We start from the raw sequence: 15,475 nt of genomic DNA, 5'->3' as shown, positions 1-15,475 counted from the left end.
ATGCTGGGGCTGTACCTTAATTAAGGCCACGGCCGCTTCCTTCCAACTCCTAGGCCTTTCCTATCCCATCGTCGCCATAAGACCTATCTGTGTCGGTGCGACGTAAAGCCCCTAACAAAAAAAAAACTATTGAATATTCTGTGTTGTAGGGGAATGGTGAGCTCGATGAATTAGACCTATATTGCGTTCTCAGTTTTTTCCAGTAATGTTTCCAGACTCTGAAACAGCTTCGAAAGTTCAACTGCACAGAACAAAAGTTGCATATACAATCACTCATGGTTTGGCTCTCTATTTCCATAAACAAGTTCTTGAGATGGGTAGTAAGTGCACACATTTCACCATTGGGTTTGACGAGTCACTGAATAAAGTTTCTCAGATAGGCCAAATGGAACTTGTAGTTCATTGTTTCAATCCTGATACTAATGAAGTATGCACTTCTTATTTTGATTCCATGTTTCTTGGTCACTCTACCTCCTCAGATTTGTTTATGGTTTTTTGCAAGCACAGCAAGGACCGTATCTAAAAAAAATTACAAATTTCAGTGGATGGTCCAAATGTTAATAAAATGTTCTTTCAGGATTTTGGTAATTTATTAGATCTAGATGTTCCTATTTTGTTGAACATTGGATCTTGTGGCTTGCATAGTGTGCACAATTCATATAAAATGGCAGTAAAAGAAACCCAGTGGAATATTGCAGAATTTCTTCGTGCTCTTCACTTCTTGTTTTGCTACGCTCCTGCAAGTCGTGCTGATTATATACATTATTCAGGTTCAAACGTATTTCCTTCGAAATATTGTGCTATAAGATGGCTTGAAAATTTTCAAGTCATTGAACATGCTATAGATCCTACCTAATGTCAAAAAATATGTGGAAGGAACAAACAGAGACAAGAAAATCCCAAGCTGTAACAGCTTCAAAATAGTATCAACTTCACTTAAAGATAAGGTTCTTAAGGTCAAGTTGTCATTTTTATTAACACTTGTTGGAGATTTGGAACCATTCCTAAAAGTTTGACAGGTCTCCCATTTGCATCACTCCTTTATGAATCTTTCATTGATGATAAATATCATGACAAGGTTTGTTAAGTCTGAGTCACTGCAGTCTTCAGAAGATCTCCTAAAACATATTTAGACAGTAAAGAAAATCTTCTGCCTGCATCTAAAATTGACATAGGTTATGCTGCTAAAGCAGCACTTCGTGGCAATCCTGGATTAAATGATAGAGATATATTAGTGTTTTGCACAGATTGTCTAAGAGGAATGGTAGCTTTGTGCAAATAGTTACTGGAAAGGTCACCGCTGGCATATCGTCGTCATCATCTGCAGTTTCCAGCTGTTGGCCGTATCTGCTCACCGTTAGCTTATAAACTGACTAAATTAATTTCTTGTTTTGATCCAAGTGTAGCCAAGTAGCCTCTAAGCAGCAGACTGCTAAGGATAGCTTTAAATGCCTTTGTTGAAAACAAATGGATCTCGGGTAATGAAGCCGTTCATGTACAAAGGGAGTTCACTTCTGTTTGTGAGAATGATACTTTGAAAGAAGTGAATTCTTTGTATTCTAAAGACGAGAGGTTAGATCACTTGTGGCTTCGCACTGTTCTTCCGATAGTAAATTTGAAAATAGAAAAGTTGGCTTCATTTCTCAAAATGATACTAATATTGTTTCATTGAAATGCTTCACTTGAATGTGGTTTTCCTGTTAATAAAGAAATTATAGTAGAGAACATGCTACAAGTATCCCTTGTAGCACAAAGAATAATATATGATTCTATCCCAAACCCTGGTGGAATTGAAAAGGTCTCCATTAATAACATGCTCCATGCTGCAAGGAGTGCTCATGCTTTGTACATTCAAAATCTAAAGGAGAAACCTGAAATATTGGAAGTAGAAGATTCTTTGCAAAAAATAAGAGAAAGGCCGCTTTGTTGCTGAAGGAATTAGAAGAAAAGAAGTGGAGGGTGATGGCAGAAGCTCGAGTCGTTGGTGGCTACAAAGAAGTTTCTTCGCTGAAGCAGTAATGGTAATACATGTAAAAAAAACTTAAAGTGAATTTAATCAGACTAAATTAAACTTCCAAGTTTTAATATGCACATTAATTGCTCATTTATTTTTTTGGATGTTTTAAAAATGTTTTTAATATTACTGACACTTCCTTTATAATTATGTTTTTTGTTATCATGTGTCAGGGAAAAAACTGGTTTTTATGTCTGGAAAACAGGGAAATGTCAGGGAATTTTAAAATCTGGATTTGGTGGACACCCTGATTATGTTTATATATTCTTTCTAAAGATTACTGTTGGAATTCCACTCCTTTGATTCTTTAAGTCTGTTGATATCAGATAATACGTCAGCATAGACTGTCGTGACGTATGCCTGTTGTAGTCTTTGTACTTGGGTTTTAGCGTATTTAAATTTCGCGGAGCGAAATAAAAATCTTCTGCTAATAATCTATAATGTAGTTGTCAGTAAAGTCCTCTTCTTGTTTCCGCTGGATGAATCTAATGTCGATACCCTCTTTTACGTAGTAGACGATGTCGCTTTTTGTATGTAATTAAGGTGAAAAGTAGTTCTCTTCCAACTTTTTTTTTTTTTTTTCATTAATTGTTCGTAACAATCCTCACACTTCGTTCGTTTTCACTGCCTTCTATACCTTAGTCCCTTTTACAAACGTCTGATGAAAATACTGTCATCATAGCTCATGGTATCGCCAGACGTTTTAATATTCGCTATTCTCAGAGGTTTGGACTCCATCTTTGCTCTAGTTACGGACGGAACTTTATGTAACAGTGAAATAGCACAATACTGAATGTTGTGATATAACCGTCCATGTGAAGACATCTGTAACCTTTCTTAACAAACTCATTAATATGATTTCCCCTCTGAAGATCATTCCTTATATTAACACCTTGGATTTACAGTGTTCCCTATGAGGTACTATCACCCCATCCGTACATTAAAACTGAGAGGGCACCGGGTGAGTTGGCCGTGCAATTAGGGGCACGCGGCTGTGAGCTTGCATCCAGGAGATAGTGGGTTCGAACCCCACTGTCGGCAGCCCTGAAGATGGTTTTCCGTGGTTTCCCATTTTCGCACCAGGCAAATGCTGGGGCTGTACCTTAATTAAGGCCACGGCTGCTTCATTCCAACTCCTAGGCCTTTCCTATCCCATCGTCACCATAAGACCTATCTGTGTCGGTGCAACGTAAAGCCACTAGCAAAAAAAAAAAATCAGTCTGAGAGGACTTTTCCTCTTGGTAAAACTTACAACTTGACTTTTCATCCCATTTGCACTCATACCATTGTCTGAGACTTGGACTTTGACGAGCAGGCAAGAGAGTAGAATTCAAGCCGATGAGATGAAATTCCTAAGAAGTATGATAGGAAAGACAAGGAAAGACAGAGTGAGAAATGAAGATGTTTGGAAGGAAGTAGAGATAGGAAAGCTAAGTGAAAGAAAAAAAAAAAAACTAAGGTGGTTTGGACATGTAAAGAGGATGGAGGAGAATGGAATTCCAAGCTGGAGGCAAAGTGCGAGGGCAAGAGAACAAGGTGGATTGAATCAGTGAAGAGTGGCATAAGAAGACGAAATTTAGACTGAGACAAGATGTGGAAGAGGAATGGTGGATGGAAAGAGGAAGATGGAGAAGTGCCATAAATACCCCGACCCAGCAGGACCTGGATAAGGGGAAATGATGATGATGATGATGATGATGATGATGATGATGATGATGATGATGATGATGTTATACTGTATAGTCTTATCTGTGATACCTGTTCTTTACTCATATTTATTTATTTTATTTATTTTATTTGTATCAGAAGCAATACATCATATAAATTATTAATTAAGAATGAGAAATAATTAGATAGGCCTAACTTGTGAAATCATACTAGAGTTACATTCAAGTAACAATTATATCATATCAGACCAGAATTTGGTAAGATCTCGACCATTTGGTGTGGCCTTCACCAAATCTTGCATGGTGCAAACGAGAGGGCAGGAGTTGCAATTAAGTAGGTGCGCCATGGTTTGTTCTTCTCCGCAGGCACATAGGGTTGACTCTTTAGATAGACCCCACTTCAGACTCTTCCATGTAGACCACGACTCTTCATAACCAGCTAGAAGGGTTTCAGATGGATCCATCCATCCATTGAGATGGAGGTTTCTGGATCTCCAGGAAGTTAGTCTTGATGATTGAGATGACTCTGAAAGGCACTCAATCGAATGAAGAAAACTTTTCCTCTATTTCAGTCGTTGTTGAGAAGGTTGATAATCATGTAACGGATGTGTTTGTGAAATGTCTACTTTAGATCTTTCATGTTTGGCAGCTACTTCACTTCTGATATCTGGGGGAGCAATGCCAGCCAAGCATTATACCTTGTCACAAGGTGTAGATCTTAGGCAACCAGTTATAAGCCGGCAAGTTTCATTTAAAGCAATATCTACCTGTTTGGCATGACACGATCTATACCAAACAGGGCATGCATATTCTGCTGCAGAGTACCTCAGTGCTAAAGCAGTAGTTCTCATTGTTTGAGCTTGCATTCCCCAGCTGGTACTGCATAACTTGCGAAGAATGGAATTTCACGTAGATACTTTGTGTTTCGTGTTACACAATTTTGTTCATATGTGAGTGCACGATCCAGAGTTACCCCTAGATATTTAGGTGTTGAGCAATGATCCAAGAGAGCACCTTCCCAGAAAATCTTCAGTTTTCTTCTTTAAGTGAAAAGTGCAAACTTGCATCTTTGAGGTGTTTAGATGTTTTTCTCTGTAGTATGGACTCGGTTCATCTAAGGCTTTGATTAGTCTCCGTTCAACACTCTCAAACTGATCACCCTGGGTGACAATAGCTCGATCACTGCATAAATTAAGTTTTTTGTTCCTTTTGGCAAGGGTTGATCATTCGTGTAAATATTAAATAATACTGTTGACAAAACACTACCTTGGGGTAGGCCATTCCTGAGGTTCTTCCAGCGACTATGTCGCCCTTGGAAATCTGCAAAGAATCTTCAATTTTCAAGAAGACATCGAAGAAATTCAGTCAGCTTGTTGTCCTTTGTCATCTTATAAAGTTTACTCAACAGAATTTGGTGACTGTGTCATAGGCCGCAGTTAGGTCGATGAAGACTGCACCAGTTATTTTCCAATTTTCAAAACCATCTTCAATATATTGGGTCAAATGGAGGATTTGTGATGTACAGTTCTTCCCTCTTCTAAAACCAACCTGTTCTGGGATCAAAAGTGGTTCAACTATTTTTGTAAGCCTTACTAGAATCATTCATTCTAAGATCTTGAATTAATGACAGAGCAAGGAAATCTGTAATTTTTAGGATCATGTGGATCTTTTCCTGGTTTAAGGAATACTATAACTCTAGATTTCCTCCATTTTGGGTATTCTGCATGTTCAAATGCAATTGTTAAGAAGATTTAGTTACCATTCTCTAGTAACAGGTCCAAAATTCTTGATTTGTTGAATACAGATTTCATCTACAAGCCTTTCCATTTTTACTTATATGTATAGCCTTATTCAGTTCTGCCATGGTAAAGGGATTAGAAAGCATACTGGTCTCTGGTATGAATTTTGTCTTAGTAACATCCACTTTTGTTTTTAGAACTGGAGTTTACAGACTTGCCGTTTTGGATGAGTTGGTGAGCAATTTGGTTTGCAGATACGTTATAAAGAGATGATGCTTTATTAGGATCATTACTGAGACGCTTGAGTAGCCTCCAGGCCTTCTGACTACTCCTATCCATGTTAACCTCTTCCATCAATTTTAACTACTGTTCTCGTTTAGTCTCTGAAATAGCAGAGAGAAGTTGTTGTCCACTGGCAATAGTTTCAGCACTAAAAGGATCCCTTTCATACAAATTGAAGTAGTTTTTCAGCAGGGCAGTCCTGGCAAAGACCTTGTATGTAATTAGTTCTGCATCCTCTTGGAATGGCTTCTTTAGAACACAATTTAGTGGCATCAATAAATTGGTCATATGCCTCTGGTATGGGACTGATCATACTCATCTTTTTATCTAAAGAGGAAGTGAAACATTCCCAGTTTGCCTTTTTGAAATTATATCTTCCCTTAAAGTAAACACTCCGTGGTCTGACTGCGGCTAATATCTGGCATATTATGGGACGATGTTGTGTGTTAGGAATAGGAAGGCAGACAGATTTAACGCACTGATGGGCAATCCTCTCACTCACAAAAATAAGGTCTGGATTATATCCACGTTTCCACCTTCCACTGTTGAAGGATGAAGGAAGTTTGTTATCATAAATGAGGGACAGTTCGTGCGATTCTGCCCAATACATAACAGCTTTTCCATTCTCATCATCATGTGGATAACCCCATATAATGCTGTGGCTGTTGAAATCACCCACAAATATGGACACTTTCTGCAAATTCAGATTGTCAGGTTGTCTGAATGAAAAGCTTACCTTTGGAAGTTTATAAATGGTAAAAATTATAAGAGTTACACAATTCTATCACAATAATTTCTATGTCATTGTCATCCGTGATGGAGGTTGCAATAATCCTGATATCTGGTTTAGTGAAGATGGCACTTCCATACTAGCCATGAGGACGTTCGACTGCCATTCTCATTCCAGGGATTTCAGGACGTCATTGTTTAACATCCCTATGAGTTTCTTGTATACGTAAAACATCAGAACTATGTTTTAGGCATATTTCATGTAAAAGATCTTCTTTACAAGAAGACAGTCCTTCAATGTTAAGAGAAATAATTGTTAAATTGGGCTCTGATAAGAGCCTTTCCCTACTGGAATGAATCATTTCTGATAGTACTTTAATGATCCTTCTGGAATGCTGACGTTCAGTTCAGTAACGGAAATTCAATTCTGACTACCTATGCAGGGGCACCACGAGCAGGAATCAGCTTCACCCCCTTACTCATATCATTTATATATATTAGAAAATATAAATGTCCAATAATACTGCCCTGGAGGACCCCCATCTTAATCACTACAGTATCAGATAACTCTTCACCTACTCTAATTCTCTGAGTTCTGTTTTGTAGAAATGTAGCACCCAATTCAACCACTGTTTTGTCTAGCCCAGTAGTCCTGATTTTTTTTTAATAATCTCCCATCTAGCCTATCAAAAGCCTTGAATAGGTCAATAGCAATACAGTCCTTATGACCTCCTGAATCTAAAATATCTGCTATACCTTGCTGGAATACTACAAGTGGAACTTCACTGGAATAACCTTTCCTAAACTTGAACTGCCTTCTGTCAAATAAGTTAGTAATTTTGCAAACGTGTCTAATATAATCAGGAAGAGTGCTTTCCCAGAGCATGCAAACAACACGTCAAGCTGACTGACGTTTTAATTATCCGCTTTATGTTTGTCACCCATTCCCTTGTACACTGGGGCTATTATTGCAACTCTCCACTCATTTGGTATTGCTCCTTCGTGTAAACGGTAATCAAATAAGTATTTCAGATATGGCACTATATCCCAACCCATAGCCTTTAATATATCCCCAGAAATCTTATCAATCCCAGCTGCCTTCTAGCTTTCAACTTTTGTATCGTTTTATAAATGTCTTTATTATCATAGGTAAATTTCAGTAGGTAGAGACTGCTTAATTACATTTACAGACAACGGGTCCTGTATTATTATTATTTTTTTAAACCTGGGGGCATGCGCTGAAGCAATGATAGACTCCCATTTCATGACGTCACACATTCAGGTTTCTTCACTAGCATTCATAAACTTGAGTCCACAGAATCGCTGCTGTTCTGTTACCTTCATATTGCTTCATATTGAATAGTATTTGAGTGATTGACATTCCATTACTGACAAATTCTGCTTAAAGCATTGCCACATTAAATTATGCTGTGGTAATTCTTCACTTCTAATGTCATATGGACATCAGTATTGCTCATAAACTTATATGAATTTTAAAACTTGATTTCTATTCCACTCGGACAGTATGAATCTTCCTGTAACTGCAAACAACCACAAAAACTTTGTAACAGCTGTTCTTTGTACCATGCTCAAGCACCGTTGGTTCTGATCATGTCACTTCGGCTAAGGTTAAGTGAATGTTTTAGCTTGGAGGAGTAACACAGTTGAGAGCTAATTTTCAGTTTAGCAGCGTGTGTAGTTTCAATAGTGTCATCGAAGATTACCTGCTTCTATTCATTCAGTGACAATAGCTTGCCTTGTAGTGTTTTTGGCATATTTTAACTTGACTTTATCTATGGGTTTGCACTGAGGAGAAAGAAAGTGTGGCAAATAACAGTGAAAAACTCAAAATCCTTCAAGAAATTGATCATAATCCAAATAGGAAGTGTGTGGATTTAATGTGTTAGTTAAACATTCCTCAGGCATCCTTAAATATGTTTGTTAGTAAACTGATTGAAACTCCTTTTGAAAAAGGGAAAAGCGCTACAAGGAATTGTAATTACTAGGTTCAGTTTCCACAATTAGAAGTCGTTCTTTTAAAGTGGTTTCTACAAGCATGAGCTTTAAACATGCAATTAGACAGGAGTATGGTTTGAGCTCAAGCAACAGATGTAGCTCAGAAGATACATTGTGCGCACTAATGATTGGAGCAGTTTAAAAAAAATTCCTGTTTGTTTATTATTTGTTGTAACATTACAAAATTATATAGACAGACAGAAAAACTCACAACGTTTTTTTATGAGCCTACAAGCGCTAGATATGTGCTCCATGAGTGACTCTACACACATCAACTCTATAGTCAAGTTCGTCCCACACCCAACGTACCATGTCGCTGTCAATCTAACCAAAGGCGTTGATGATGCGGGCCCGCAGTTCTGTTAGATCAGCCAGTAATGGTGGCGTAAAAACTGCGTCTTTCACGTAACCCCATGCGAAGAAGTCGCAAGGGGTGAGGTCAGGAGAGCGCGGAGGTCATGACATGAGGGTGTGATCTGCATTCTCGATACGACCGATCAATCTTTCTGGAAGTCTGCTATTCAGAAAGTCACGAACATCAGCGTGGAAGATGAAGTTCATGCTATCGGTCTCCAGCTGTGGCATGAGCCAATTCTCCAGCACATCCAGGTAAATGTGCCCTGTAATGGATTTTTTAGTGAAGAAGAAGGGACCGTAAATTGCAAGTTTCGAGATGGCACAGAAAACATTGAGCTTGGGAGAGTTACGAATGTGTTGCACACAGGTACGGGGATTTTCAGTCCCCCAAATTCGTACATTGTGCCTGTTAACTTTACCACTCAGAAAAAATGCTGCCTCATCACTGAAGACAAGGTTGTCACAAAATCAATCATGTTCCATACGCTCCTGAAAACTTGTACAAAACTCAAAACGGTTCACTTTGTCACCCGGCGACAAGGCTTGGAGCATATGCAAATGGTAAGGGCGCATCTGCAATGTTTTCCTTACGACTTTCCAAACGCTCGAACGAGGCATGTTCATTTCCCTGTTCGCTTGACGAGTTGACTTTCACAGGCTACGTTCGAAACTGCATCGCACACGCTCAACCGTTTCTTCAGGCACACTGGGCCGTCCTGTTGATTTTCCCTTGTTCATGCCATCGGCGAATGGAGTTGGCACTGGGTGGATCTTTCCAATACTTCGTTCCAAAGTTTTGTCGCATGGTTGTCACATATTGGCTGGAATGAAATTCCAGAACAGCATACGCTTTTTCACTGTTAGTTGCCATCTTTGCAACTGTTGGATTAGAGGACGCATCATGTCTGCTGATGTTGCAACTGTTGCACTCTCACGGGCGTTGGGAGAAGCACAATGTATGGAGGGCTATTCAAACAAAACAAAACATACAACTTTGAGGGATACTTGCCTTACAACATCAAACACCATCACCATATCTCTAATAATATGGCTAGAAATAATTGACAACCGCTGAAATAATTTTTGCGCACCCTGTAGAGTGTGATGAATTTAAAGCATCCAGTGACTGGATTTTCAATAGTGCTGGGCTGAGTGGCTCAGACGGTTGAGGTGCTGGCCTTCTGACCCCAACTTAAAAGGGTAACACCCCCTGCGGGTGGGGGACACAGGTGTAGAATACACCCCCAGTGTCCCCTGCCTGTCGTAAGAGGTGACTGAAAGGAGCAACCAAGGGATGATCAAATTAGAACCATGAAACTAATTGTTGTAAGTACCATCATGCAGGGAAAACCATGGGTTGCCTTTACTTGCGAGTAGTACCACTGTGTTAGGTACACAATAGGTTTGTGATTAGTAGCAATAGTGGGTGGGTCACTATGGGTTTACAGTACCCATGATTAATACCACTATATGCGGAACACCACGGGCTTACACTGCCTGTATGTATTGAAAAGGTGGACCCCGTAAATTTGCATCTATTATTGTTATTCTTGGTTTAATATGGACCCATTATGAAGTTTTTAACTTTAAAAGCCTGTGATGAGTACCATTGTGAGAAACACCACGGGTCTGGGCATTCCCTGTGATTAGTAGCACTATACAAGCGACACTGTGGGTCTGCATTGTCTGTGGTTAGTACCCACTATGTGAGAAACACCACGGGATAGTACAAGTCCCTGTGATTAGTTCATCTATGTGAGGAACACCATGGGTTTGCGTTGCCTACGAGTGGCACCATTATGTGAGAAACACCATAGGTCTCCGTTAACTCTGCAACGTTCAATACTTCTGAGTAGTACCAGAACGTTAGGAACACCATGAATCTACGCTACTCTTGATTAGTACTGCAACTTGAGAAATACCCTGGTTCTACTTTACTAGCGGTAAATACCATTATGAGGGACTGTTGACCTGGACTTTGGACCCCTTTGGATAACATGAATCATCGATTCAGAATTGTGCTTTGTAAGCAGTCCCTTGATCAGTAATACTAATTTTTCAATATAGTTTCTGGGAAGGAGAGGCATTGTGGATCGGGTCCACTGATTGTTTTAAGTTCATAATCAGTGTTCATCATCATCTTTTTGAATTCTAGCCAGTGGATTGATTTTGGAATTATTTTTAACTTTCAGTATCGTGAGTTGGCTCCACTGATTATTTTAAATTCATATTTATCCTTTCCTTCTTCATCATCACGTTTTAAATTCTAGTTGGTGGATGAATTTTGAAATTTTAAATTGTCATTGCACTTCGTCTCATTTCGTACCATTAGGGGCCTATGACCTACATGTTAGGCCCCTTTAAACAACAACAGTCATCATCATCATTATCATCTGACCCCAATTTAGCAGATTCGGTCCTGGCTCAGTCCGGTTATATTTGAAGACTCTCAAATATATCGGACTCGTGTCGGTAGATTTACTGGCATGTAAAAGAACTCCTGCAGGACTAAATTCCGGCACCTCCGTGTCTCCAGAAACCCGTATAAAAGTAAAGCAAATAACATTATTATTAAAAATTCAACAATCAACCTAACTTAGTTTCTAGATGTGTGGAAGGAGAAGCTGTTGCTCTGGATAATGACACTGCTTTGTGCAAAACTATTAAAATATGGAAAACTACAAGACTTCCTTCAATTTTGAAAGACTATAGTCCTGTTGATATTTTTAATGCAGACTAAATATGGTATTTTTTCATCTTCTACCAGATAAAACACTAGATTTTAGGGCACAATGTGTTACAGTGGCAAACTCAACAAGGAAAGGCTTACAAGTTTCTTGTGCTCTAATGAAAGTGGAAGTGAGAAATTGGTACCACTGATTATTGGAAAAGTATGCAATCTGTGATACTTCAAGAATTTGCAATCTTTTTCATGCAGCTACACTTCCAACATGAAAGCATGAATAACTTCTGCAGTAATTGAACATTTCTTACTTGCATGGGATGCAAGGATTGACATAAGAAACAGGAAAATTGCACTCTTCATTAACCATTGCACTGCTCATCCCCCAAATATTTCTAATTTGAGAAACATAAAGATCATTTTCCTTTCAGCAAACTATACAAGTAAGCAACAGCCATTAGATCAAGCAATAATATATGGTACATGAAGCAAAAATCTCATAAGAAGCTGGTAGAGAGAAAATTCGCTGCACTGGAATCAATGAAAAGAAAAATCACTGTCTTAGATGCCATGCATTTCATCAAGGCTGCCTGGAATACTGTGGAGCAAAACACCATCGGGAACTGCTGCAGTGCAGCTGGCTTTTGTCGCGTTCTCGGTGATGACATGTAAGACGAGTTTTCCAGGGGTTAAGAATGGCACCAAATAACAGAAGATGTCTGTTTCAAAACATATATCCACATTGATATAATCCAAATAGGAAGTGTGTGGATTTAGTGTGTTAGTTAAACATTCCTCAGGCATCATTAAATATGTTTGTTAGTAAACTGATTGAAATTTTTTCTAAGAACAGTGTGTGGGGTAGAGAAATTCTAACGGAATACCTGATGAAAAGGTTAGGATCAGTCATACAGGCATGCTTGTTATCTTTCAGTATCATCTGACTAACTTTCGCCTCTGATTATAAAAAAGATAGTTGTAATGTCACGTAGTACATCGGCCAGACAAATCGTAATTTCAACACCAGGTACGAAGAACACAAAAGCGCAAATAGATACAACAGACACTCAACGTTTAGTTAACATACATATGACAGCTCACACCACTTCACAGATACCAACACAGATCTTAAAAAATGTACACATCAATAATAAAAGCAAATCATTTAATGTTAAAGAATGTATCAAAATTTACAACACACAAAAAAAAAAAAATATATCCAAGCCAATCTCAATGAGCACACACATTTAAAAATGTCACCCCTATTCGCTTTACTGCATTTTTGAACAACATTTCACACTTTCTGCCTTAGCACTTAATGAATCCCACTGGAGGTTGCTTTGACTTAAAAATCTGGAATGTGGAGGTATACCTGTAGTAAATTCTCCGAATTTATGCAGCATCGTGGCCACTCCATACATTTTAGTTGGTTATCATTTATCAATAAAAATAATGTCTTACAGGATACACTTTAATTCAATTCTCACATTGCTCAATCAAATCATTAACATGAATTAATCCCAAATACACAACAACAGCAGTATTAATAGTGATGGTGATGATAATAATATATTGATGATGATGATGATGATGATGATAATAATTTTTTTACAGGGTGAGTGTGGAAAATTTTTCATGAGACACTTGTGAGGGTCAAGCACTCCACAAGCGTGTGAGATTCCTGCTCACTAAAACCCACATACCCTTCTCCCACGACGTATATCTCCGCCCCGGAACCGCTCTCGCATTACTTCAGGGCAGTGTTGTGCTAATTTCTCAGGTTTCTTCTTCCTTTATTTCTCCTTACTGTTGTTCATAAGCATTCATATCCCTCTTTTTCTGACGCAGGATGCTTTCTACATATACTGCTACCTAATCCCAAGATTCTTGGTTTTGTAGCATCACCTGCACAGTAGTTTCTGGCATCAACTCTGCTGGCTCAGTATCTAAACATTTTCTCTGAGTTGACCAATGATAGCATACATATTTGCTGCCACCGTTCCATTCGTTGCCTATAAGCTAGCTCCTTAGCACGCTTCTTTCCGAGCTCCCCTTGAGTTTGCCAGATTTCCTGTCTCTCTAAGGCAAGTAAATCAGTCAGTGCTACCGAAGAACTGCAGGTTCGAATACTGTGCAATATGCGCTTGTAATATGCAAAGCTGATCTCCGCTGTACCGCAGCTATCCTTCACTGGTATTTTTCAAACTTCAGAGATTCAGCCCAGACTTCAGCACCATATAGAAGTTTCGAGTGAACTATCGACATCAGAAGTCGTAGTTTGCTATACTTTGGACCTTTAACGTTGCTCATTAATCTACTCAGCACAATCGTTTTCACCGCCTTATCTGTCACCCGTTTGATATTATCCCAAAATGTAAGTTTGGTACCAAGTGTCACTCCGAGGTACTTTATACTTCTAGATGTTTCGATTTCTGTTTGTCCAATATATATTGGAATAACGGTCGTGATCCTTTTTCTTGTCAAGAGAACTATCTCTGTTTTATGATCTGCCAGTTGTAATCTGTCATCACTTAATTTAGCTTAACCCTTTCTGGCCCGAAAGCGCCCGGCTGCATTATCTGCACACGTCTGCAATCTGTGCGATAATTTTTAATTTTTTTAGCAGTGATGTGTTTATAAGGCATTTATGAACAAGCAGTACAATCTACAAGGCTTACGAAATAAAAGAAGACTGATTATCTGTCTTGACATTGCCTAGGCAGTGGTCTTGAACTTACGCAAGCGCGGTTCAGCTGTTTCGTTCGTAAACATGGCGGGATTGAATACTGCGGATATTGAAACTGAGCTGAATATAGGCGAAGAGAATGACACAGAATCGTTCGGTAGGGGTGTACGTGAATTTTTAGTGAGTGAATAACATATCAACGAAGTAAACTTTAGTGATAATAGTGATATAAGTGAAAACTAATATCGAGAATTCAGACTTGATGGCGATACCGCGGCAATTCAGGTAACAACAAACATTTTGTTTCGTTACTCCGAATGGTTATATGGATGATGTTGAACCTGTCCATAATTCGGAAAGAGTATTACAAAAAACAGATTGTTTTTACGTATGTTAGGAGGAGACAAAATATTCAGTGACATAGCCTATTGCATATATATCAATGCAGCATTCAAACAGGCACATTCCGGTAAAATAGATACAGAATGGGAAGACACTTGCCCAGATAAAATAAAATCGTATATGCATGGGCATCATTCCACTTCCAAAATCACGTAATTATTTGTTTGCAGGGATTGAGACAAAATGTGAACGTGACAAATGCAGCTTACCACTGTGTTGAGTATCACCTGTAGGAGGGGGGGGCTAGAACCAACAACCTTATGACTCTATGAACAGAGAAATGGATGTGATGGTATATTTTCTAATATTAGTGAAAATTTGAAATCATTGTGATCAATAGTTTTTATTACATTTAACTTTTTCTGAAACAGTGCACTCTGTTTCAGTTTTTTCTAAATAATAGGTCGAAACCTGGGGATAAGCGGAGTGAAAATATGGGCAGGAAAGGGTTAAACTGAGCCAACTCCAAATTTTGAGCTTAAAAGTGGCCCTGCTTCATAACAGAATCCAGTGCCCCTCAGTTCCTAGTGCATTTTCCACTCATCTCAGGAGAAATTACAACAGTGTTAAGAAACTAATGTGCCAAGACCAAGTGGGAGGTCATGGGAGATTTTAAGATGATGTTTCTCATGGGTTTGCATGGAGGCTATGCAAAGCGTCCATGCTATCTTTGTTTATGCGATAGCCAGGCTGACCACAAGCATTACAAGAAAAAGATTTGGCCTCAGAGAATTGAGTTTATTATCGGCAACAAGAATGTTAATTGGCAACCAAATTTTAATGCTGTCACTGCCTTTTGAAACAATTTGTAAAAGGATTGGGCCAAGAATCTGAGCCATTTCAGATACTTCAAGATATATTTCCTAAGTTGTCAGGAGCTAAAGTTAAAGCAGGTATCTG

At 38.8% G+C, this 15,475-nt stretch overlaps 1 protein-coding gene across 5 annotated transcripts in view; it reads left to right on the top strand.

The window, feature by feature from the left end:
- Nucleotides 1-15,475, top strand: part of dgt1 (dim gamma-tubulin 1) — a 333,213-nt gene that overhangs the window by 214,236 nt on the left and 103,502 nt on the right. The gene's annotated exons all lie outside the window — the stretch shown is intronic.

The sequence above is a fragment of the Anabrus simplex genome, chromosome 5 (assembly GCF_040414725.1).
Source record: "Anabrus simplex isolate iqAnaSimp1 chromosome 5, ASM4041472v1, whole genome shotgun sequence".
Taxonomy (NCBI): Eukaryota; Metazoa; Arthropoda; class Insecta; order Orthoptera; family Tettigoniidae; genus Anabrus; species Anabrus simplex.
The sequence above is the reverse complement of the archived record's forward strand: the minus strand, read 5'-3'. Positions and strand labels throughout refer to the sequence as shown.